This window comes from Capra hircus, chromosome 11, assembly GCF_001704415.2.
Source record: "Capra hircus breed San Clemente chromosome 11, ASM170441v1, whole genome shotgun sequence".
In the NCBI taxonomy this organism is placed as follows: domain Eukaryota; kingdom Metazoa; phylum Chordata; class Mammalia; order Artiodactyla; family Bovidae; genus Capra; species Capra hircus.
The window spans coordinates 13,637,231-13,646,558 of record NC_030818.1 but is presented as its reverse complement, the minus strand read 5'-3'; positions in this window follow the sequence as shown (position 1 = coordinate 13,646,558).

Genomic DNA, 9,328 nt, shown 5'->3' with positions numbered 1-9,328 from the left:
GGAGCTAGAGAGCAAATGGCCAGATAGGAGAAAGCTGGTCTTCATGACGGATGGTTTCAGCAGAAAAAAAGGGAAAAGAAAGAAAGAAAGAATTAGATTGGCTGATGTTGATGGCCTTGTAGAAAAATATTCTGAGAAGCGTTTGGAAATTGTGGGGTGAGTTAGCAATTAAGTGCCAAAAAAAAAAAAAAAAACCCTAAGTAAATAAAAGGCCAAGGCAATTATTAACTATAGATAAAACAAAAACTAAGAAAGGAAACATAATCGTAGTGCACTACAATGCTCAGCTGTGAACAATATTTGTCTAAGCATATTACATAAACAGTCACTATTGATCTAAGAACTGTAATCTAACTACATGGAGAGGAGAGGAAACAGGAAACAGAGGGATGAGCAGGGTGGTGTAAGAGAATTAGATCCTCATCTACCATAAAAGGAAGTCAGTAGATAGCACCTACAAATTGATAAAGTACAAGATAACAGCATATACCTGTTATTGAGAAACATGGAAAAGAGCAGTTGACATCTGTGGCCTCTGGGGAGGGGGACATGGGGAAAACAGGGAACAGAGAGTCATATTTTCTTATAAATAGTTCAGTTCAAGTTGATGTTTGAAACTATGTGCACTGTTAAAACAAAAATTAATTTTAAAAAATGGATTAATTTCTCCTAGCACCTTTGCCTGCATATCTCGTGGCTGGCTGCCTCTGTATGCTGTGGTTCCTTTTTTTGACTTCTTTGACCCAAAGGTAAGGCTTAGAAAATAACTACAATCCCACCTCCGCTACCCTCCAAAACCACCTCTTATTTTTCTATAGGTGTATGTTTCTTAAAGTGAGCTGTTATCTCAAAGAACAAACTGTCTGGGAGAATAAAAAAGTGGTCACAAGCAAGAAACGTATAACTATAATTTTAAGTATTTGCAGACAACACTGAAATGCAAGTGAACACTTTCCTAAACATCAGCCATGTTAACTTATGTAGCTGATTTCCTTTTTTTAAAAAGATATCCCTTGGTTTTATTTTAACTTAACCATGTGAATACTTCAGAAAAAATACACAACCGAAGCCAATCAAACTATACAGTCAAACTAAATATCCAGTAGATAAAACATGTAGTCAGAAGGTCAAAGATGAATAGCCACTCAGGGGCTGATGAACTCGGTTGCATAATTTTTAAAAATCTACTTGGAAGTAATGAAGTTTATTTCCTTTTTGACCTCTCAGGAAATCTTGAATTTCCCTCTCCCCTTTGCATTTCCTGTTCAGAAGTCTAACTGTGGCCTCCCAGCTCCTGGGGACCTGCTCTGGGGGCTTCAAGGGGTCCAGGCTCCTGGTTTTAGTCCATGTCCAGTCCTTTCTAATAGTCTCATCCTTCCTTTGAGAGACAAGGACATACCTCCCTGAGAGCAATGACCTGCTCGCTACCCCATGCTTGGCACAGAATACACTCAAAGATAATTAGCTGAACAAATGAACTGTCTTCCTAACCTCGGAACAACCCCTAAACACTATTTAGCTGGAGGGATCCTAGTTTATCTAGTCCAACTACCCGATTTTGCAGAATCTCTGAGAGGAGCCAACATTTGTTAGGTCACTTGGTGAGTCAGATACTGAAGCAGGTGTGTGTATTAGCTTCTCAGGGCTGCTGTAACTAAGTTCCAAGAACCAGGTGATATTAAACAAGGTGCATCTATTCTCTCATATTTCCAGAGGCTAGAAGGACAATAATGAAAGTGTGGTCATGACCACATTCCCTCCAAAGGCTTTAGGGAGAATCCTTCCTTACCCCTTCCAGCTTCTGCTGGTAGCTCCAGCAGTTTCTCAGCTCGACTCCAATCTCTGCCTCTGCCTTCACATGGCTATCTTCTCTCTGTGTCTGGGGGTCTCCATGTCCTCATATGGCACTCTCCCCTTTTTATCTTCACATCTTCTTTTTAAAAGGACACCAATCCTATTTGATTAAAGGACCATCCAACTCCAATATGGAGTATAGCTTCATCTGCAATGAATCTATTTCCAAATACTCCAAGGTAGCCAGGGTTACAATTTGAACACACTTCTGCAGGGTATGTTCAATATATAACAGCATAGAAAGCAGATATACTATCCCTGGCCTAGCAGACTTATCACTAGGTCATAAGGCTGCCCCTCTATCGGGACTGGACAGCCTAACTGCCCCATAAAGTCAGCTCATCCAGCTCGCTGATAGGAATATTTTAATATCACCACTTACAGGTGAGTTTGCATTGTAAAAGAGTCTCTTAAAAATCAAAGATTCTTTTGACAGATAAATAAATGGCATCAGTAAAAACAGAGACAGAGCTTCAAATTCAGTGAAAGACCGTAGAGGAGATATCTGAGAATGTGTCCTTCCTGGAATCCCCCATCACACTTCCTGAATTTCCACCCTCCACTCAAAGTTTAGAGGTGAAGGTGGGCCTTCAGGGGATAGAAACCCTCATCTGCATCCAACAGGATGGACATTCCTTCTGCTTCCCACGCCTCTGTATCCCCTGTGTCCAGGGTATGAGCTTCGGCTGAGAGGTTAGAGAAAGCAGGTGGCAACAACAGTCCCAGAAGGCTGGACTTCGTCCTGCGCCGGGCGGCTGCCTGCACCCAGTGCCCACCCCCTCCAGTCACCACAATGACCCGACAAGGCCCACAGTGACACAGAGCGCAGGTTCACGGGTTTCCTTCTCCCCGTGGAAGAGCAAGAACGATGGTTTTACCCTTTCAGGATGACACAATCTTTGGGGCTGGGTCATGATGTCTTCTCTTTTTTTCATTGAGACCGCAGGCTCTGAGGACAAGAACAGGCTGTCAGGTCACGCCGGCCCTGTGGTGTTTATTTTAAAAGCCATGAGAATAAATCTGATTCATGTCTTTCATGATTCAGTCTTTCCCTTAATTGTGAAGGAGGAGGTTTGTCTTGAGACCTCCACTTCCCCCTCTTCCCTCCCCTTCTCCCCTTAGTCGTCAGGAGTTACACGGCCTTTGTGTTGAGTGACATCACCCTCCACCTCCCCACCACCATCCCCCGGGGAGGCTTCACACTGTTCAGAGCAAAGCAGTGAGAGTCCACGGAAGGACAAAGCCTTTTATGTGAAGAAGGCCATTTGGGCATGGGAGGGGAGGACTTCCAGCCAGCCACTAACTCTGAACCACTGACTGCCCTGAGCTGATGTGGACAGTGGGCTTTCATGTTAGGAGCCACAACTGCCAACTGCAGGAGATCTGGCAGGGGAGGCCCAGGGGCTGGCAAGCGTGATGGTGAGTCCAGGGCCTCAGGGGACTAGCCAAAACGACCATACCCAGGGAAAACATCAGGTTCTTCCTCCAAAACAAACTTCAAAGACAGCAAGCGATAAGACAGAAACACTGGGTAATGACATGCTTGTGCTTCTTTTCATCTAGGCATCTGGAATCTCTTGAAAGCATTAATTACGCCTTCCGCTCTTTGCACGGAGGAGGACCCGTGTGGTCGTCACCATGGCAGGACATCTCAGCTCTCTGGGAAAGAGCACTGGACCAGAGCCAGGCGATGGGGTGCCAGCTTCAGCTCTTGCCTATACAGCGGTTCTTGGGCAAATGCCCTAACCAGAGTCTTGGTTTTCTTATGTTAAAATTTGGAGAAACAATAATAATGAAATTGTAGACCTTGTGAAGTACTTGCTGGTGTCAGATATTGAGGGCTACATCTGCTTTATCTCAGGAAGCCAGCATGATACCTCAGGGGGCAGGTACAAAAGGGGGTCCATTTTGTAGATGAGAAAACTAAGTCCTGGAGCAAATGATTGACTGCTGATAAGCAGAGATGCTACTTACAAAGCTATGGTTTTTCCAGTAGTCACATATGGATGTGAGAGTTGGACTATAAAGAAAGCTGAGCGCTGAAGAATTGATGCTTTTGAACTGGGATGTTGGAGAAGGCTCTTGAGAGTCCCTTGGACAGCAAGGAGCTTCAACCAGTCCATCCTAAAGGAAATCAGCGCTGAATATTCACTGGAAGGACTGATGCTGAAGCTGAAATTCCAATACTTTGGCCACTTGACTCACTGGAAAAGACCCTGATGCTGGGAAAGGTTGAAGGCAGAAGGAGAGGGGGACGACAGAGGATGAGATGGTTGGATGGCATCACCGACTCAATGGACATGAGTTTGAGTAAACTCCGGGAGTTGGTGATGGACAGAGTGGCCTGGTGTGCTGCAGCCCATGGGGTCACGACGAGTCGGATGTGACTGAGCGACTGAACTGACTGACGGAAGTAGAGACGCTGGTGTGTGAATGCAAGTCTTCTGGCTGGAAAACCAAGGCTGATAGGCTGATAAGAAAATTTAGCGAGGCATGGTATGTGGATTCTTGGGAAAGTTCCATGTTACACAAGAGTAAGAGAGAGTTTCTGAGCAGGTTCCAGCCGAGCCACCGTCTTCCTTCCACCCCAGGCTGCAGGCTCTTCTCCCTCTGGTCCAACTTCCCCGGTGCTGGTGCTTGGGCAAGATTTAGTCAGTTCTTCAGTGGCTTGTGTGGGAGAAACAGCATAGAATGTCCTAGATTAAAATGTTATTTTGTTCCTTTCAAAACCCTCACATGCTTCTGAATCCTTCAGTCTAGGAAAGCCAAACCCTTAATCAGTTCTGAGAAAGCACTCCTCAAAGATAACTGAAACATAATATTCTCTGTGTTGTTTTCGACCAGTGCCCAGGGCATGAGAAACATCTGAAGGAGGGAAAAAGAAAACTGAGGGTGGGCTGAGCCGTGTCTTTTCTCCTTTTGCTGCTGAAAAGATGATTGATCTTGTAATTAAGGGTGGTGCACATCAGGATTCCACAGCCTCAGTGGCTGTAAATAACCAGCCAGGAGAAAACTCTCCTGGGCCCGTCACACCCCCTGCGGTGAGAAAGGCGGCCCCTTCAAGCGCCCGTTGTTTGAGTCTCCCCACCTCTGCCGGGGTTCCCGACACCAGGCTGGATGCAGGTGTTACCGGAGGTGGAGGATGGGGAGACCTCTGCTGCATGGCGAGGAAAGATAAGGTGAAGGGTAGGAGGCAGGCATAGGAACGCAGCATAGTTGGACCCAGGATGGTGTCCCGGAGTCCAGCTGGTGGGGCTGGCTGCGCTCTGGGGGCCATGAGGCCTGGGCAGTCCTTGAAGGATCTGAAGCAAGCGCGAGAACCTCGCTTCACAAGAGAGTGGATTCGTGTGGGGGAGGGCGCCCCCTGGAGGCCTCTGGAGGTGCAGCGAGCCCAAGAAAGCCGTTTCTTGCCCAAAGCTGAGTGACAGGTCACAACCAAGTCACTACGGGACGGTGAGGCACACGTTATTTTTAACTTTCCTGCAAGAGAAACTGCTGCCCGTTGAATATTCTATGTAGTTAGTGAGAACTGAAGATATGAAGCAAGATTGCCTCAAAAATAATTGTCTGTGTGATCGTTATAAGAATCAAATGCAAACTTAAATAGATAAAATCAAACATTTATCGTGAGATTTTACCATCTTTTTCTTAAAAAAAATTTTTGCAGACTTTTTTCTTCATTTAAGGGATCACTTGGTGGTAACAGCTACAACAGTGAACACACATGCCCTGTGACACGTCCAGCTGTGTTCTAGGAGCTTTCAACAGATCGACTTGCTCAATGTTTACAAGAGCCCAATGTAGCAGCACCATTATGCGCCTCAGTTTACAGGTGACTGCATGAAGTAATCACATAGCTGGTAAATGGTAGAGCTGGGACTTGAATCCAAGCATTCTGGACCAGAACCCCCTCTGGGGCCCTTACCTGCATCTTGGCACGTGACACGCCCAACACAGGCCAGTGTTTAGTAGCAGTGTGAATCTGGGCAAGCTACGTCACCCCTGTGCCTCCATTTCTTCATCTGTAGAATGAGGGAGGGGCAGTAAATTATGTGATCTCAGTGATCACTTCCTCCCACTGTGATATTCTACTGCTCTGAGTCAGTTTAATAAATATCTGAGCACCTGCATGGCCCACGCATGGGCCAGGCACTTTGCTAGGCCCTGAGCTACAGAGAAAAGGCAGATCGGCCTGTTCCTCCAAAAAGCTTGTGTTCCTTCGTGGGAAAACAGCCACGAAGTCTGGTCTCCCTCACTGGCAGCTGGGAGCTGGGAGAGGAAAGTCTGATGGGAGAACTTTGGGAGGCAGAGTCCCTCTTGAACAATGGTGACCATAGAGCCCTTAACAGCTGGAGACCTCTGGCCAGGCTGCCCTTTTCATGAGGCCAGTAGCCCCCTACTTAAGCCCTTAGGACCTGATCCAGCCATCTCAGCAGGTGTCACCATCCAGCCAGTCCCGTCCCGTCACTGTGCCTCTCGGCTCCTTTACCCTAGGGCCTCTCTTCCTTTCTACACCCAGCAAGCTCATCCTCTCCCTACCTCTTCTGTGAGTGTCCCCTCACCTGCCCCGAGGTCCCTGCTTCCTGGGCAGCCCTCTCTGGAGTTGAGCTGATGCTTTGCCCACTCCCCCCTGATGTTCCTCAAGGCCAGGAGCCTGGGTTGACCTCCTTGGACCCGATTTCCACCTTCAGACAATTGCCCTTCCTGCCTTGTGAAGGCCTGGAAAACCGAAGTCCTCTCTTAGCGGTTCCTGCTATCCTGTCCCCCCTGCTGGCGTCAGCTCTGGGCCTCCGTGTCCCCATCAGTCAGGGGCACCCCCCACTGGCTCTGCACTGCCTCACCTCCTGCTGTCAGGACAGTGTTAGCTGTTCCTCCAGACCTGTCATTTTAGGGTCTCCTTGTCCACCAGCCTGAGTCAGTCCCTCCCCCCAGGCTCATGCCCAGGCTTGTCACCACCCCGGGTCCAGCCTCTGTCCTTCACATGCCCACCTCGAGCCATCCAGCTGCTTGTCCATGGGCCTCCACTGGCCCTCCTTCACTGTCACCAGGACCATCAGTCGCTGACCCCTCTGCTTTCTTCCCTGTCCACATTCCTCTCACTTTCACTTCCCCGTGTTCCAACTCTGTCCACAGCCGCTCATGTCAACACTCTCCATAACAAACCAAACTCCCGTGACCTTCCATCTTTTCAGCTCCCTACCAGGCAGACTTTCATCACGGTTCACCCAGCTCTGCTTGTTCTGGGCCTGCAGGCAGCAGCTGAGAGTTGGCAGCAACAGCGCTCTCAGCACAGATTTCAAAGCCTACAAATTAATGTCCATCATGCTGCCACTGCCAGGCAATCCTCCAGGGTTTCTCCAGTGAGCACATTTTCCCACTTATCACTCAGTGGTGTCAGCATTCTTTGTTCTTTCCTCATCTCTCGTGTTCATTTTCTCTCTTCCCTGACTCCCAGCAGATGGCCTTGCCTCCTGATTCAGAGGGAACAGCAAGTTACCAGATAGGAACTCACTCACCTTCTGCGACAACCCTGTTCACCCACCTCACCTTCGTTCATCCCTGCCCGACCTGGGCTCTAGCTGCTGTTGCTCTTAACTTAATGAATTAACTTTATATATGTATATAGATAGATAGATAGAGATATATAGAAAGGATAGCATACTATAGGCTACCTCTGGGGCTTAATTTTTTCATTTAATAAACAGTGTATGATTTATCTATATTGTTGCATATATCATAGTTCATTTGTTTTAACTAAGTGTTCCCTGTGTGAAAATACCACGAGAGAATGATAAACCGGGATTCGGGTTGCTGGTACCTCCAATGGTGGAAGCCAAGGGAAATGGAGGGAAGGAGTACATAGTAAGTTATTGTCAATAGTCCTATTCTTATCGTAGGTGTTTCTTATAATATTCATTCTATGCAAGAATACTGTAGTGGGTTGCATGCCCTCCTCCAGAGGATCTTCCCAACCCAGGTATCAAGCCCAGGTCTCCCACATTGCAGGCAGATCCTTCACTATGTGAGCCACCAGGGATGCTTGATAAATAAATATCTCTGACATGCGTCTAAGATGAGACTGTGTCATGAACTAAGACATGTGATTACTAATATTGCATAGGGACTTCCTTAGCAGCTCAGTGGTTAAGACTCTGCACTCTCAGTGCAGGGGGCATGGGTTTGGCTCCTGGCTGGAACACTAAGATCCTGCTCATGTCACAGAGCCAAGAAAAAAAATTGCATTATTATTGTTACGTAATCTTGTTATAAAATATATTAATTATAATCCTTATATATTATGTGTTATATGTGATATACATTACATTATATCTTATACATTATGTAGGTATGTGTATTATATGTTATGTATATGTGTGCATGCATGCTATTTCAGTCATGTCCATCTCTTGAGATCCCATGGACTGTAGCTTGCCAGGCTCGTCTGTCCACAGAATTCTTCAGGCAAGAATACTAGAGTGGGTAGCCATTCCCTTCTCCAGGGGATCTTCCCGACCAAGGGATCGAACCTGCTTCTCTTATGCCTCCTGCATTGGTAGGAGGGTTCTCTACCACTAGCACCACCTGGGAAGCCCATTATGTATATACATATATATTAATAATATGTATTATATACTATATGCTGCTGCTGCTGCTGCTAAGTCACTTCAGTCGTGTCTGACTCTGTGCGACCCCATAGACGGCAGCCCACCAGGCTCCCCCGTCCCTGGGATTCTCCAGGCAAGAACCCTGGAGTTGGTTATATACTATATACTAATAAGTAAAAAGGACATGTTAGTATATATACTATTTGCCGGGAGCCAGCATGAGGAATCCCGCCCATGGCAAAGGTCATGAGGAAGGAAGCCCGACAAAATGCAAAGGCGTGATCTGGCTTCAGGGGTTCCCCCTGGGTTTTCCTGAACATCTACCCCCCAAAACCAGAGTCTGCCTGTCTTATTGTACTGTGCTTTCCACTCTTCTGCCTCTAAAAGGAATTAACTTAGGGCTCCAGTTAACAGTCTCCTGCATATAAAAAAAAAATGTCTCGGCTTAAACCCCTTTGATGGCTCTCTAACTTGCCTGACAGGTTCCCCCAGACTTTTACAATTTGTGAATTGCTTACAACCCCCCAACTGCAAGAGGCACAAAGTTTAAACATCTTAAAGATTTAGAGCCTTTTAGAGTTAAGAATTAGTCTGGTGAAGAGTTTGTTGAGTTAATGTTTGCCACCAGGCCTCCATATCCTTTATCTTTTAGGCACCTGGGAGGATATTAATCAATGTAATCGGGATGCAGAAATAGGAATATAGTAGTTTTGATGTTAGCAACACTAGACTTTTGAGTTAACTTTCTCTTTCTTATAAATCACTATACTTCTTTCATTGTTATAAATTGTTGTGTCTTTGCTATATAAGAATGTAACTTTATTTAGTGCTTTCTGAGAGTGGCACCAGACTTTGGGAAAAACAACATT